Below are 15,735 nucleotides of genomic sequence, written 5' to 3'. Positions count from 1 at the left end.
TGCCTAGCAAGTGCAAGGTCAGGGGTTCACACCCTGTACTGCCCTACTCCCCAAAAAAGTATGACTCAGTTGACCTTAAAATATAGAGATAATCCATGGACCTTCTTTAATCACACAAATCCTTAAAAGCAGGATCCTTAACTTAACTTAAGTTAAGGATCCTTAACTGCCTTCTACTAGAAGAAGTTAGACAGAGTCAAAGAATGAAAGGACTTGACGTGGCTTGAAGATAGAGGATGGAGGGTCCTATCTTCTAGAGCTAGGCCTATGGTTGCTCAGAATGACCTCCAGCAGGAAGCAGGGACCTCTGCCCTATGACTATAAAAAAGTAACTTTCACCAGCCGTCTGTATGAACTTGGAAGGCTCACCAAAAGAAATGCTTCTTTCCCAAAGCCTCAGATGAGGACCCAGCCAGCCAACACTTTGAGTCTGAAATTCTCCACAAAGAGCCAAGCTGAGCCAGGCAGAACCTTGGACCTATGGAAATTGTGAGATACTAAAGGGTTGGAAGTTTTGTGTGTTTGCTTGCTTGCTGTTCACTTAAATTGTAAAGAGTAGAGAACTATTTCTTACTGTTCTGAACTGGGAAGTCCAAGAACATAGAGCCAGCATTTGGCAAGGGCCTTCTCACTAGGAAGAAATGCTAGCTCTGGATGTGGTTTAAGCACTGAATTTGTGGGACCTTGTTATGCAGTGAGAGAAAAATGATGTAACAATTAAGTGGAGTTGCTGAGACTCAAGCTGAGCTCCACTTGCTTTCAACCAAGTGGATGAGAAAACTTCTGCCCTAAACACAAAACTCACTTAAACAGGGGAATGCAGATGAAAGAACTAACTCATTTCCAAAACACATTTGAAAAGCCTTGGTTTAGTGCTCATGGTTTAGTGCTTGCTTCCACCCCATTCCTGCCTTCATCCTTGGGAAGCTCCAGGGTTCTGCTGATGCACTGCACTTGTCACCATGGTCATCACACTCATGTTAACATCAGTGCCTTCCTTCCCAAAGTTTCAAAACCCTATCCCATGCCTTATCTTCTGACCTTTTCACAACTGCTTTGCCAAGCTGTCTACACTAGAGTAATTATCCTCACTCTTCAGATGAAGACATTAAACAGCAAAGTAGGTGCTTGCTTCGGCAACACATATACTAAAACTTGGAATGATACAGAGAAGATTAGCATAGCCTTGTGCAAGGATGACACATAAATCTGTGAAGCAGTTCATATTTTTAAGCAAACAAAACCATGAGAAGACTCAAAGTATTAAACCACAGGAGAAAAAAGACAAGTAATCAGAAAGTAGCCTTGATTTGGTTGCACACAAATCCTTAAACAACAAAAACAACTAAATGGCAGGAATCACCACATACCTATCAATATCAACACTGAATGTCAATGTACTCAACTCCCCTATCAAAGGACAATGTTTTTTGACGTGGATTAAAAAGGAAGATCCAACAATCTGTGGTTTATAAGAGTTCCACCTTATTAACAGAAATAAACTCTGGCTTAGGGTAAAAGGCTAGAAGCAGATTTACCAAGCCAATGGCCCCCAAAACAAAGCAGGAGTAGCAATATTTACATCAGATAAAGTAGACTTCAAACTTACATTGGTCAAACAAGACAAAGAAGGATACTTCATACTAATAAAAGGGGCAATACATCAGAAGGAAATAACAATTATCAACCTATATACACCCAATGTCAATGCACCCAATTTCACCAAACATACGCTAAAGGACTTAAATGCACATGTAGACTCCAACACAGTGGTAGTGGGAGACTTTAATACCCTTCTATCACCAATAGATAGGTCATCCAAACAAAAAAAAAAACAAAGAAATTCTAGACCTAAATGACAACATAAATCAAATGGACCTAACTGATGTGTACAGAATATTTCATCCAACAACAGCACAATATACATTCTTCTCAGCAGCCCATGAAACTTTCTCCAAAATAGATCATATCTTAGGGCACAAAGCAAGCCTCAACAAATATAAGAAAATAGAAATAACCCCCAGCAATCTATCTGATCACAATACAATAAAACTAGAACTCAACAACAAAAACAACAGCAGAAAATATGCAAATAATTGGAGGCTGAATAACACATTGCTCAACAATCAGTGGGTCATAGAAGAACTAAGAGAAGGCATCAAAAGTTTTCTGGAATTTAATGAAAATGAAAACACAATCTATCAGAGCCTATGGGATACAGCAAAGGCAGTCCTAAGAGGAAAGTTTATAGCCATGAGTGCATATATTAAAAGGACAGAAATTCTCAAATAAATGACCTAATGCTACATTTCAAACTCTTAGAAAAGCAAAAACAAACAGAACCCAAAACAAGCAGAAGGAGAGAAATAATAAAAATAAGGGCCAAAATTAATGAAATAGAGACCAAAAAAAAACATACAAAGAATCAATAAAACAAAAAGCTGGTTCTTTGAAAAAATAAACAAGATTGACAAGTCCCTGGCAAATCTGACTAAAATGAGGAGGGAAAAGACCCAAATTAATAAAATCAGAGATGAAAAAGGGGAGATAACAATAAACACAAAGGAAATCCAGGTAATTATCAGAGACTACTTTGAGAATCTATATTCCAATGAATTGGAAAATCTTGAAGAAATGACAAATTTCTAGATACCTACTGAACCAAAAGGATATTAGCCACCTACAGATCTATACCACATAATGAAATTGAAGCAGCAATAAAGAGTCTCCCAAAAAAAGAAAAGTCCAGGACCTGACAGAATCTCTGCTGAAATTTACCAGACCTTTAAAAAGGAACTAATACCAACATTCCTTAAACTTTTCTATGAAATAGAAAGGGAAGGAACACTGCTTAACTTATTCTATGAAGCCAGTATTACACTCAGCCCCAAACCAGACAAGGATACATCTAAAAAGGAGAACTACAGACCAATCTCCTTAATGAACATTGATCAAAAAATCCTCAATAAAATAATGGCAAACTGAATCCAACAACATATCAGAAAGATCACCCACCATGCCCAAGTTGGCTTCATTCCAAGGATTCAGGGATGGTTCAGCACATGCAGATAAATAAATGTAATAGAGCACATTAGTAGAAGCAAAGACAAAAACCACTTGATCATTTCAATAGATACAGAAAAAGCCTTTGATATGATTCAGCACCATTTCATGATAAAAGCTCTAAGAAAACTAGAAAGAAAAGGAATGTACCTCAACACTATAAAGGCTATATATGACAAACCTATAGCCAACATCATACTTAATGGGGAAAAATTGAAACCATTTCTCCAAAGTCAGGAATGAAACAAGGGTGCCCAGTATCCCCACTCCTATTCAATATAGTCCTGGAATTCCTAGCCAAAGTAATAAGGCAAGAAGAAGAAATAAAAGGAATACGAATAGGTAAAGAAGTAGTCAAACTATCCCTCTTATATCTTAAAAACCCAAAAAACTCCACCCAAAAACTGCTAGACTCCATAAACAGCTTTAGCAAAGTAGTAGGATACAAAATCTACTTACCAAAATCAACAGCCTTTCTATACACCAACAAAGAGCAGATTGAGAAAGAACATAGGAAAACAATTCCATTTATTATAGCTTCAAGAAAATCAAATACCTAGGAATAAACTTAACAAAGGATATAAATGACTTCTAGTAATTTTTTTTTTTTTTGCAGTTCTGGGGTTTGAACTCAGGACCTCATGCTTGGTAGACAGATGCTTTACCACTTGAGCCACCCCACCAGCCCTTAAGTGACTTCTTACAAATAGAACTACAAACAATTGAAGAAAGAGATCAAGGAAGACTACAGAAGGTGGAGAGATCTCCCATGCTCGTGGATTGGTAGAATCAACATAGTAAAAATGTCAAAATACTAAAAGCAATGTACATTTCAACACTATTCCCATCAAAATCCCAATGACATTCATCACAGAGATTGAAAAATCTACCCTAAAATTCATTTAGAAACACAAGAGACCACATATAGCCAAGGCAATACTGAGAAAAAACAGCAATGCTGGAGGTTTCACAATACCTGACTTCAAACTATACTATAGAGCAATAGCAATAAGGTTGGTACCGGCACAAAAACAGACATGAAGATCAGTGGAACAGAATAGAGGACCCAGATATGAATCCACACAGCTATGCCCACCTTATTTTTGACTAATGTGCCAAAAATACACGATGGAGAAGACACAGCTTCTTCAACAAATGTTGCTGGGGAAAGTGTTATCTGCCTGCAGAAAACTGAAACTAAATCCATGCCTGTCACCTAGTACTAGTATCAACTCAAAGTGGATTAAGGACCTTGACATCAGACCTGAAACCTTGAATCTAGCACAGGAAAAAGCAGGGTATACACTGGAAGCATTAGGTATAGGCAAGGACTTCCTCAATAGAACTCAAGTGGCCCAGCAACTAAGAAAAAGGATGGATAAATGGGACAACATGAAATTAAAAAGCTTCTGCACAACAAAAGAAATGGTCTCTAAATTGAAGAGACCACCCACAGAGTGGGAGAAAATATTTGCTAGCTTTACATCAGACAAGGGACTGAACCAGAAAATACAGGGAGCTCAAAAACTAAACTCACCAAAAATCAATGAACCAATAAAGAAGTGGGCAACTGAACTAAACAGAACTCTTTCAAAGGAAGAAGTCCAAATGACCAAAAATCACATGAAAAAATGCCCACCACCCCTGGCCATAAAGGAAATGCCCATCAAAACCACACTAAGATTCCACCTCACTCCTGTTAGAATTGTTAGCATCAAGAACACCACCAAAAACAAATGTTGGTGAAGATGCAGGGGAAAAGGAACCCTCATACAGGTGGGAATGTAAGCTAGTACAACCACTCTGGAAAACAATATGGAAGCTTCTTAAAAAACTAAACATAGATCTGTCATATGATCCAGCAATCCCACTCCTAGGGATATACCCAAAAGAATGTGACTCAGGTTATTACAAAGGAACTTGCACACCCATGTTTATTGCAGTACTACTCACAATATCTAAGTTATGGAAACAGCCAAGAAGCCCCACCACCAATAGATAGATTAAGAAAATGTGGTATTTATACACAATGGAGTTTTACTCAGCCATGAAGAAGAATGAAATCTTATCATTTGCAAATAAATGGATGGAACTGGAGAACATCATCTTAAGCGAAGTTAGCCAGGCTCAGAAGGCCAAAAATCACATGTTCTCCCTCATATGCGGATTATAGACCTAAAACAAATGCAGTAATTATTGGACATGGGTCACACACTAAGGGGAGAAAGTGCACGGAATGAGTAGGGAAAGTGAAGGAAACCTAAAATTTGAATGTGGTTGATGTGTTCACTATAGAGGGGTGAATAAAGGCCACTATGGGAAGGTGACCGGGAAGTGGTGAAGAGGTCTGGTAGAGATGAATCAATGTGGGTTGTAATACATGTGTGCATGGAAGCAATGCTAGGAATCTCTCTGTATAGCTATCTCTATCTCAAACTAGCAAAAACACTCTGTTTTTCTTATTATCTCTTATGTTTTCTCTTCAACAAAATCAAAGAACAAAAGAGTGAAATAGGTTCTGCCTGGAAGGTAGGGTGGGAGTGGGGGTGGCCCAAATAATGCACACACATGTGAGTAAATGTAAAAACAAAAAAAAAATTTTAAAAAGAGCAAAGTAGTTTACTAATTTTTCCAATAGTCACCCAGGTAGTAAGTAGGGTTTCCAGGAACCAGACCTGGATTTTCTCCAAATGCAATCTTTTCCTAGAAATTAAGAAACAAAAACTCAGAGAAATGGAGTGACAGGCCACAGGTCACAAATCTATTGATCTCATGATTCCTGGTCTCCACAGCACACTGACCCAAAATTCCTTCTACTGGAGCCACCTGACCCCAGTAGCTCTGCCTGCTATAGCTGGCTATTCTAATCAAGAAGCATAGCCCCCTTCCTGGCAACAGCCCTCTGACCCAGGTCCCTCCTCACACTTCTGCCTCAGGGCCTGTGTACTGGCTAGAAATGATAGTCTTCTGTCTTCTCCTCTTCCCCTTTGCCATATTACCTCCTGCTCATTCTTGAGGTTCCAGTTTAAAGGGTAGTTTTAAGGACAACTCTCCTGAACCCCCAGGTTAAGATAATTCGCTTGTACACATTTTCATAATATCCTTTACTTTCTGGCAATTTATACTGACTCAGTTATGGTGCCATGTTATATGTCCCCCATTACATGGAGTTTCTATAAGGACTGCAACAGGGTATCTTTCATTGACATCATGTCACCTGTTCCTTGAGATGTCCTGGCACATACATGAGACTCAACAAATATTAGATGACTTACTGAATGTACTCACATATTGATACATGAATGAAATAATATCCCTGGTCTTCAAGTAAGCAGGTTATGATATCAAGGACTGTCTCTCCAAGTGGCAATACTAGACCACATCCTCTACGTCCCCCAACCCTACACCAAGCCCAAAAAGTGAGTGAAGGCCTTTCTAGCAAAAATGTGACATCCCCACCCCCAAAAAATACTCCCTAATCCTGACTGGATAGCACCATATGCCACCAGAGCACTTCTTCCCTTTCATGGGCTGGCATGGGTGTCATTCCTCACCTCCATATGCTGACAGTTCTGTTGACAGACTGATTGCTCCCCAGGCAGCAGCTGTGCAGCCTGCTGCTCACGTGACTGACCGACTGACCTAGTTCCTGCTCACAGCAGAATTCAGTCATAAAAACCTTTCCACCTATGAGCCATTTGTGAATAAATTGGCACTTTTTTCAATTTTCCAAGAGTTTCTTGGAAAATTGTCTGAAAAGTTGCACTAGACAGTCACTAAGTTCCTTTCCAGTTCTGAGGAAGTCTGTCTGTCCGAGAGTTACTGGCCTGGCACTTCAGAGGTAACAGCTGTTGAGTTACAGGATCATCTCATTCAGTAAACAATGTCAGATTCTAGAAAGTAAAACAGCCACATAGAGAGCGCCTTCTTCTCGGGAAGAGGGGCAGAAAGAGGGCATTGAAGTTTCTTTTGATCTAGTTGAAGGTTCTTTATCCCCTCAACTTCTGCCAAGTGGCTAGCAGTCTGATAGAAATAGACAGGCAGTGCCTAAACAAACCCACCAAGGAACTGCTTTGTTATATGAATAACTACCTTCAATCACATCAATTCTGTTTGCTGAGCTTTTTCAAAAACAAAAATTGTGTACTTGCAAGACTGACCATTATAAAATTAAATATGTCTCACCTGTCCTTTCCTAGCATTGCCAATAACCGTGCTCCATGAGCACACCCAGTAGTGTTTTGGTCCTTGTTGTAGTAGGGGGAGAAGAGGCTGTGTAGACGATGTGTGGCTTGGATTTCTGAGTGAGGGATGGAGAAAAGCCTACTGTAATCAGCTCAACTGATTTCTCCTCAGAGAAAGTGTTCCCCTCCTCCAGGAAAGCACATTCCAGCCACAAACACAGAAGCTCACGTGACACGTTTGGGGCACACTCATTGGTAGATTTGGTTAACTGAAAAGTTTGTGTAAGATAAAGACAAGGAGGGCGATGATGAAGGTGAAGATGGCAAGGGAAGGCAGGATGGTCAGATAGGTGCTAGGTTAATGCATGCTGAATGCTGGACTAAGGAGCTTGAACTTGATTCAACACTAGGGAACACTGAGGTATGTTGAAGGGAAGACTTACGTGTGCATTCATGAGGCTGTCTCCTGTACAAGATAACGTGCTCCTTACCTTTTCTGAACCTTCCACCTGTCAAGTTAAGCGGGAGGCATCCCTGGTTCAAGAATCTTTAACAATCCTAAGGGATTCTTTGAACACATAATATCATGAAGTCATCAAGGAAGAAATTCACTGAAAATTAATGCATGTACATTATGGGATGACCCATATTTTTTCTTAAAGCAATGAATGCATGTACACAACACAGTGAAAATAGCATAGTCTTGCCAGCAAGTGTTTGAGCCTTTCTTACTAAGAAATTTGTGACACAGATAAGACTAAATAATATGATAAAGTTTTACATCCATCACCTTCTTTTATGGGAACTGGCGTTGTTCCAGGCCTACCACACTCTTCTTTTGTCTTCCTAAATTAGGATAATTTGGTGATGCCCACAGGCATCTAACTGGCCCACATTTCACACTAATCCACAATGGGTTGATTATTTTTTTCTCTAGAGAAAAAAGAGGATATAATTCAGACAATCAATTCCCAATCTAACTTGCAATTTCTCAAAGTTGAGCAAGCAGTGTCTTCTCCAAGCATAATCCTCAATGCTAGCTGCATTTTTTCCACCTAAGCCCTGAGCAAGTCTGGACAACTCTGACATTTAATTAGGTGTGTTCTTTTCCAATGTGCAACCTGCAGAAACACCTGCCCAGCTCCGTGTGACTGACGCAAGAATGGCTTCCTTTCTGGACAGCACTGAATGAGTGGGAAGGGCTGTATACCTCATGACTTTGAAGGTCAGTGGTCAGAGGCTCGTGTAGAGAGAGAGAATGTGCAGGTTGCAGGCCACTTGGCCAGTGTCCTCACAACTCAGAAGTCCTTGACTCTTTGCTTCCTCCTTGGGTCACAGTCTCAAATTCCTCCCTGCCCACAGAGCTTGGGTTTGCTTTCAGCCATTTGGGGCCCTTTTATGTGTCATTAGCTATCCAAGCAGTATCCAAGTGGGATCAGGCTAGCATGGGAATTTGCACATGGGCATATCCCAGACAAGAAACCAGGTGATGAGGGCTTGAACTCTAAAGCTGGAGTCAGAAGACTGGAAGAAAAAAACACATTGTGGTGCTCCAGGAGGTATGTAGTATTTCATCTTTATGTATTATATTTTTAATTGTACTATTATAGAATGTTTGTTAATTGCATTAGGCCATATCAAGATCGTCTTCTTTTTTCTTTTTTAATTTGCTAAAGGGTTCTAAAAGACCTCTCTGTTCTTGAAAGTTGAAAGGATACATGTCCTAAAGGAAATAGGAGCTAAAAACATTTTGCTTGGAATGTGGGGGTTGAACTCTCTGGGAAGGATTGGGTTGCGGGAAAGTGATCTTGGAGCTGGGTGCACCATAAGGAAGTCCTTCTGTAATTACAGAAAAGGTTACTTTAGAACCAGTGCCCTGAGTGTGTCTTGAGCGCACCACATCACAAAGGACTGGAGCCTACCCAGGCCACTGAGGCCCTACGCTTGCCTGGATTCTGTCTTCTCATATTTCTGTATAGGTATTTGCAAGTAGTTTTTGTCTACGTGTAAGTCACTTGTTCAACTGTTGTGAAAAAGTTGAGAGTATTATTAAAACGAAGAAATCCACTTTTTAAGGAATGATTGTTTTCATGGTCACAATCTTAGAACACCACCACTGTTACAGTTCTTTGGCTTCTTGTTTCATTTATTTTATTACAAGATCCTGAAGGAAAGTAGAGCATCTCAAAGCGCATAGACAGTGTTCAATGTTGCAAAACCAGTTTTGCTGAATTAGGATGGAGGAAAATGCTAATTTTGACAATCTGAATGAAGTTGAGTTTGTTTTGGGGGACGGTTTGTGGGGAGGCCAGAATGAAAATAAAATAAAAGGATTAATTGATCTGTACAAAGAGGCAGAAATTACAGATTAAATGTAACTGTGATGGGAAGTGAATTTTATTTCTCTTCTGAAAAAAGTGATACACACAAGTGATACAACCCACCTCCCCAGTCTTTAACTGATGTAAAAGATGACACTAATATTTAGTGTTATATTCACTAAGAACACACTGAGGAATTAGTATATATTAAAAATATTTCCCAAGGCATGGTAGTACATGCCTGTAGTCCCAGCACTAAGGAGACTGAGCCAGGAAGATCTCAAATTCAAGGCCAACTGGGGCTACATAGTAAAACCTTGTCTCAAAAAACAAAAACTAGTTTATTTCTAATAAATCCTAATTTATCCAGGATACTCTATATTAGTAGAATCTGGGTGCTAAAGGTAATGAATAAAAGTAAGAAAGGAATTTGGAGGAGAAATGAGTTTGAGATATGTTCTTCTAAATTGGCATATACAAATACACAGCTCACTGCAATATTTTAGCAAATTGGGAAGTCTGATCATATTAACTTGGAGAAAGGATGCTAGGTCGGAATGATGTCATGTCAGGTCTCACATCCAGGACCACTGAAGTAGAAAATTAATCTTTCTCCACTCACTGCTCAGGTCACTGCTGTTCCTTCAAGACAAGGCTTTGCCAGCCTGCATGGAACTGCGTCCTTCATTACTAAACTCCGTTTAAACGTTAGGTCTTCAAACTTTCAAATATCAACATTCTCCATCGAAAGTGAATCCTCCATTTTTTGAGAATTTCATTTATTTTTAATCTTGCAATTGTCTTATGGGGTTGAACTACATAATTTATATTTGAATGTTTATGTTTTCCAAGTATGGTGGATCATTCCTATAATCCTAGCTACTTGGGAGGGATGATCGGGAGGATCACTGTTAGAGGTTAGCCCAGGCAAAAAGTTTACGAGATGCATCTCAATCAATAAAAGCTGGGAGCTGTGGCATGCACCTGTTATTTACACAGAAAGCTTGAATAAGAGGTTCATGGTCCAGGCCAGCATGTGCAAAAAATGTGACCCTGCCCCAAAAATAGCTAAAGCAAAAAACCCCAAAAGCCTACCTAGCGAGTATAAGGACCTGAGTTCAAACCCCAGTACTGGCCCCCAAAAAGTTCATGTTTCCATGTGTCAACATGTATTGTGAAAATTCAATCATTTCTTCATTTCTTTTCTAATTATGAACATTGTAAACACACTTTGCAGCTGATGCAAGAACAGTCTTAAAGTTTCATTGGAACCTTTCCATCTGGAGAGTTTGCTTGGTATAAGACTTTTTTTTTTTAATGAAACAGCGTGCTACCAGTTAAAACAGAAACAAAAAGGGAATAACAATCTGCAAAATATCTGGAGTCTCCAAATTTGCCAGCAGCTTCTAGTTAAGAATCTGCCACAGAGACCTCAGTTATGGCCTTTGGTAATTATTCCTAAGATGATGTGCCTAAAATACACTGCAGATTTACGGTGGCAGAGGTCTTCTCTCTGTGTTAGTGGGTAAGGCACATTACAGGGCTTTCCCCCTTTCAGCTCATCGCTTAGTTCTCTGTAATGATTTGGTCCCTTTTCATTCCTTCCCACAACATACACAATAAGACCTTGAATGTAAACTTCCTTTCTTGTAGATGGAGAGGAGGGAACAAGATAACCCCACCCAAACTCTACTTGAAGGCGCAAGATACAAGGTCTTCTGCAGGCTAAAGATCTGTTTCCCCCAAATTTGTATTAATTCCTGTACACCCGAGCTCCCATGTGCTCTCCCCTAAACTCCTGCACTCCAACTGGCAAACAAGGTCCAAATATCTTGCCTGGGTTGAGTGAGGAGGGCAGAAACCCAGGAGTCCCTGTGGCTAGACTACTGTAGGGGGCACAGTTCACTGGTCCTTTTTCCTGTGTCTACCTCATGTTCTAGAGAGACTGTGGTTCCAGTGGCCTTTGGAACCTTAATCTCACTGTAAATCTCACAGTAAAACCTTAATCTCACTGCTTTTCATGTGTTATTTGAAAAGCAAGAGAAAGAGAGAAGGGAAATTCACACCTTAGTTTTCATCACAACTCCTAAAACTTGGATCATTCCCATCATGGTAGCAATAATTTTTTTGCAAGGAGAGAATTTGAATGGACATTCTACAATGTCCTACTTCAATTGACACATCCATGACATGCCTCTCAAGTTGAGAGCTTCTTACTCCCTCTTCCTCCAAATGCCTGCTCTGTTCCTTACTGATTATAAAACTGTGGCAACACAGCACTTTAAGACTTAGCTTCTTGATAGGTTTAAATGTACCAAGTGATTTTGTTCTAACACTTTCAAAATAACTCTCAGAACAAAAAGATAAAAAGAGTCTATGAAAAGTGCTTTGCCCATCAGGGAAACCAAATGGATATTTTCTATTTCTCCTCCCTTTGTACCAGTTAACTGGAGACCTGGCCTTCCCACCTGCTGCGAAGGGCAGTATGGAAAGAGATCACAGTGTGACTTTTCTTCTCTTTCTTATCTTACCTTTTTTCCAGTGGTGTGCTGGAAAACATTTAACAACCACCTCTAGGAGGATGGGGTAAGGAAGAGGCTCTGATTTGCAGCCTTTGCCAACTTTTGTGGTATAAATATTCTCACCATAGCTGATTTTGAGCTACTAATTTGATAGCAACTGACTTGTAGAATCCCTAAAATTTTAACAATCATCTATTGAAAATTAATACAAAACAGCTCCAACATGCCACCGCTTCTCACCACTCACAAAACATAGCTTTAACAATATCTATATAACACAGTGGGTGCACCTTCAAACTTGAGGATGTTAGAAAGACAACAGTATATATATCAGACCTGGTGAAATAGTCTTGCAGGACTCTGGGGCAGCACCCCACAATTAAGCTCCTTCATATTTCAGCAGTTAAACGAATGAAAATTCACATGCAATAGTATTTTAAAAAGAAAGTTCAGATAGTCTTTGTGTTAGTCAGCTTTCGGTCACTGTAATAAATACCTGAGATAACCAACTTACAGACTTAAGTCTGTAAGTTGGCTTACAGACTTAGGAGATTTCAGTTGGCCCAATTGCTTTGGGCCTGTGGCAGTGCATTGTAGGAGGAGCATTTGGCTGGCAGAACCACTCACCTCATGGCCAGGAAGCAAAGAGGCACAGACCAGGATCCTTCAATCCCTCTCCTGGGCACACTCCCAATGACCTAAAGATCTCCCACTGGGCTCCACCTCTTAAAGGTTCTAGTACCTCCCCAAAGCATCAGGGACCAAGCTTTTAACACCCAGACCTTTGGGGGATACTTATCCACAGAAGTTCCCAATCATTTCAGATAACACTTTGTTATCAAGTGAGCTAAACTGAGGGAAGGCTTTGCCACAAATGATTTAAAGAAATGATTTAAGAAGAAACATCCCCTTTGCAGGTCATTGGATTTTAGAACAGAGGGTCAGAGATTGTGTGTTGTAGCTGTTTAGAGTGTCTTCTTAGTAGATCATAATGTTCAGATGAATTCAGGTGGTCCTGCACTCAGAAAAGAAGGTAACCAAAATGCAGAGACGAAGATGACTAATTCGTGCAGAATCTCACTGTGTAATGACAAGCCTCACTGGCGCATGGTTCTCATCAGGATGGTTTGGGAGTCATGGATCTGGTTTCAGATTCCCCCATGTTCCTTTCTAAGTATAAAACCTTGGGCATAACAAACAGATATTGGGGATGTGACATTGCTCATGTGACAGAGCACCTGCTTAGCAAACACAAGACCCTGAGTTCAAACTCCAGTACAACATCCCCCTAAAAGGACTGTCAAGAGTAGAATAGTGGTTTCTACAAACTGGGAGGCATACAAGAGGGTAGGCGGGGAGGAAAGGATGATTGGCAGGTACAGGGATGTGTGCGGATAGGAGGAATCACTTCCAGTGCTCTATGGCACAGTAGGGAAACTAAGGTTGACAATTAGTTAAATATTTTAACATAGTGAGAGGAGGGGATTTTGAAATATTTCCAGTACATAAGCCTCTTGGGTGACAGATGTACCAATGACTTCATCTGATCATTGCATATTGCACACATATGAATGAAATGAAATGTCACACTATGCCCCATACACATGTACAATTACTGTGTATCCATTACAAATAAAAACACATCTTAAAAAATTTTAGCCCCATTACCTAGGCTCTCTAAGCCTCACATTTATAAAACAGAGAGACGGTTAGTTGTGAGGGTTACATGCAATATGGCTTGTAGAGCTGGGGTGTGGTGAGTGTTAAAAACCCAGCGGAAATCACTGTCCACCAACTTCTAAGATGTTTTACACCCTCTACAGTGGAAAAGAGGAGAGAACGGAAAAGTGAGGGAAAACACTTCGGGCCACTACTACCAGTTGATTGTCTAAAATTTTTGAAAGTTTAAAGTTTTCATGGGTAAAAATAGTCTGATTTCCCTCCTGCCCCATTCATTTTATTAATTTAATTCTAGCATTCATGATACTGACTTCTTGGAGGAGGGAAAGTATTTTTTACCAAGCTTTTCTCTCTCAGAGGGTTGCATGTCTTTTTTTTTTTTTTTTAAGGAAAAGGAGGAGGAAGAGAAAGAGGAGGCAGCAGTGATTCCTTCTTTTGTTTTGGTCGGAAAAGTCATCCAAAAGCAACTGGGAGCAAAAGCCAATGAGCAAACAGATCCACAAGGACTTGACTTAAGGGGATGTTTTGCTTGACTGAAATCGTGTCTGAGCACATTTGAATTCACAAGCCTTCAGGTGGGCACCACACCCTGACAACTCGGAACTGCTGAACAGATCTTTTTTTTTTTTCTTAACTGGCCAAGCCTCTGAGAGCACTTGAATTTGAGATGCCCATTTAAAGGGACTGCTCTCACTGAGGTTCATGGAGGCGCTTTGGATGTTTAGCATGGGGCACCTCTGTGTCATGCAGGGCTGTCTCAGCAGTGTATAAAGGTTTACTGACCCTGGCATCCCACCACTAATTATCAGTAGACTCCCCCTTCTACAGTGACAATGCCCCCCAACACACACACACAGTCACATTTCCAGTGACTCTACAGAGTGGAACTATTACAATGGCAAGCTCCTAAACTCTATTTTTTTGAAAAATAAAGTAGGAAACAGCTCCTTCCTTCAACACATCCAATAGAGAAAACAGTCCCACAAACACACTGTCAAAAACTTCCAAATGGACCAACTTGAAAAAAAAGCAGATTATGAAGCAAAAGTAAAACTGTCTAGCCTTGCTTTATTTTAATAGAATGCAATTAAGAACGTCCTCTATGGCAAATATTTTCAGGCTATCTGCATATTAGGGTGTGTTTACGTCCACAGGATGTACTGACCCCAAGTTTAAGGTCTAGAGGTGAGAGTTTATTTACTATCACTTCTTCTAAAGAACGTTCTTACAGCATCTCTCACCGTATTACATGGCTCAAAGTCAAGACAGGCCATTAGAGGAATAGCTAGTATGAGGAAGTCGCCACAAGCTATTTGAAGTTCTAATTCTCGGGTGTGTCTTTTTTGCCTTTTCTCTTCTCACCTGGTTCACATCTGGCGTCTTTGTGCTGTGAGTGGCCTCCTTTGCTAGCAGGGACCCGGGCTCTTTAAGAAGACTCGTTGGGCTTCTAGGCCAGTCTGGAAATGCACAGGACTGTCCTGCACCATGTTACTCTTCACAGATGATGAGTTTGGCTTCTCTCCGGAAGCCACACCTTCACTCTGCAGGCTGCTAGTGATGGAGAGTGTAGGCACTCTTTTTGCAGGCCAGAAGTGGAGAGAATCTTGATGTAGCAGAATTTCTAGATTGTCTCAAATTCCTCTACCTACTTTTAGGCCCAACTCAGCTAGATACTAATAATTATGAACATTTCTCACTTGATCTTCCACTCTCTGAGGTTAGTGCTGCTTCATAATTTCTAAATCTAGATAGTCAGAGGCCTGAGAGGAAGGCGTAACAGCCCCACTACACTCTGACACCCATTCCTGGCTGCAGGGGATGTGACGACACATGTCATCCTACAGGCACTTCCTTGGTGGTCTGTCATCACTGCAGGAGAACCCATCCTAAGACTCTTCTCTTAGCCTAATCACTAACATGGCCAGGAGAGTCTACAGTTTATTTATTTATTTATTTATTTGAGGC

At 40.3% G+C, this 15,735-nt stretch overlaps 1 non-coding gene across 1 annotated transcript; it reads left to right on the top strand.

Annotated features, from left to right (window-relative positions):
- Nucleotides 1–1,124: 1,124 nt before the first annotated feature.
- Nucleotides 1,125–1,231, top strand: LOC141416203 (U6 spliceosomal RNA). Its single transcript, XR_012441021.1, has one exon. It is a non-coding gene; the product is annotated as a U6 spliceosomal RNA (small nuclear RNA).
- Nucleotides 1,232–15,735: the final 14,504 nt, after the last annotated feature.

Source organism: Castor canadensis, chromosome 1, assembly GCF_047511655.1.
Source record: "Castor canadensis chromosome 1, mCasCan1.hap1v2, whole genome shotgun sequence".
In the NCBI taxonomy this organism is placed as follows: Eukaryota; Metazoa; Chordata; class Mammalia; order Rodentia; family Castoridae; genus Castor; species Castor canadensis.
The sequence above is the reverse complement of the archived record's forward strand: the minus strand, read 5'-3'. Positions and strand labels throughout refer to the sequence as shown.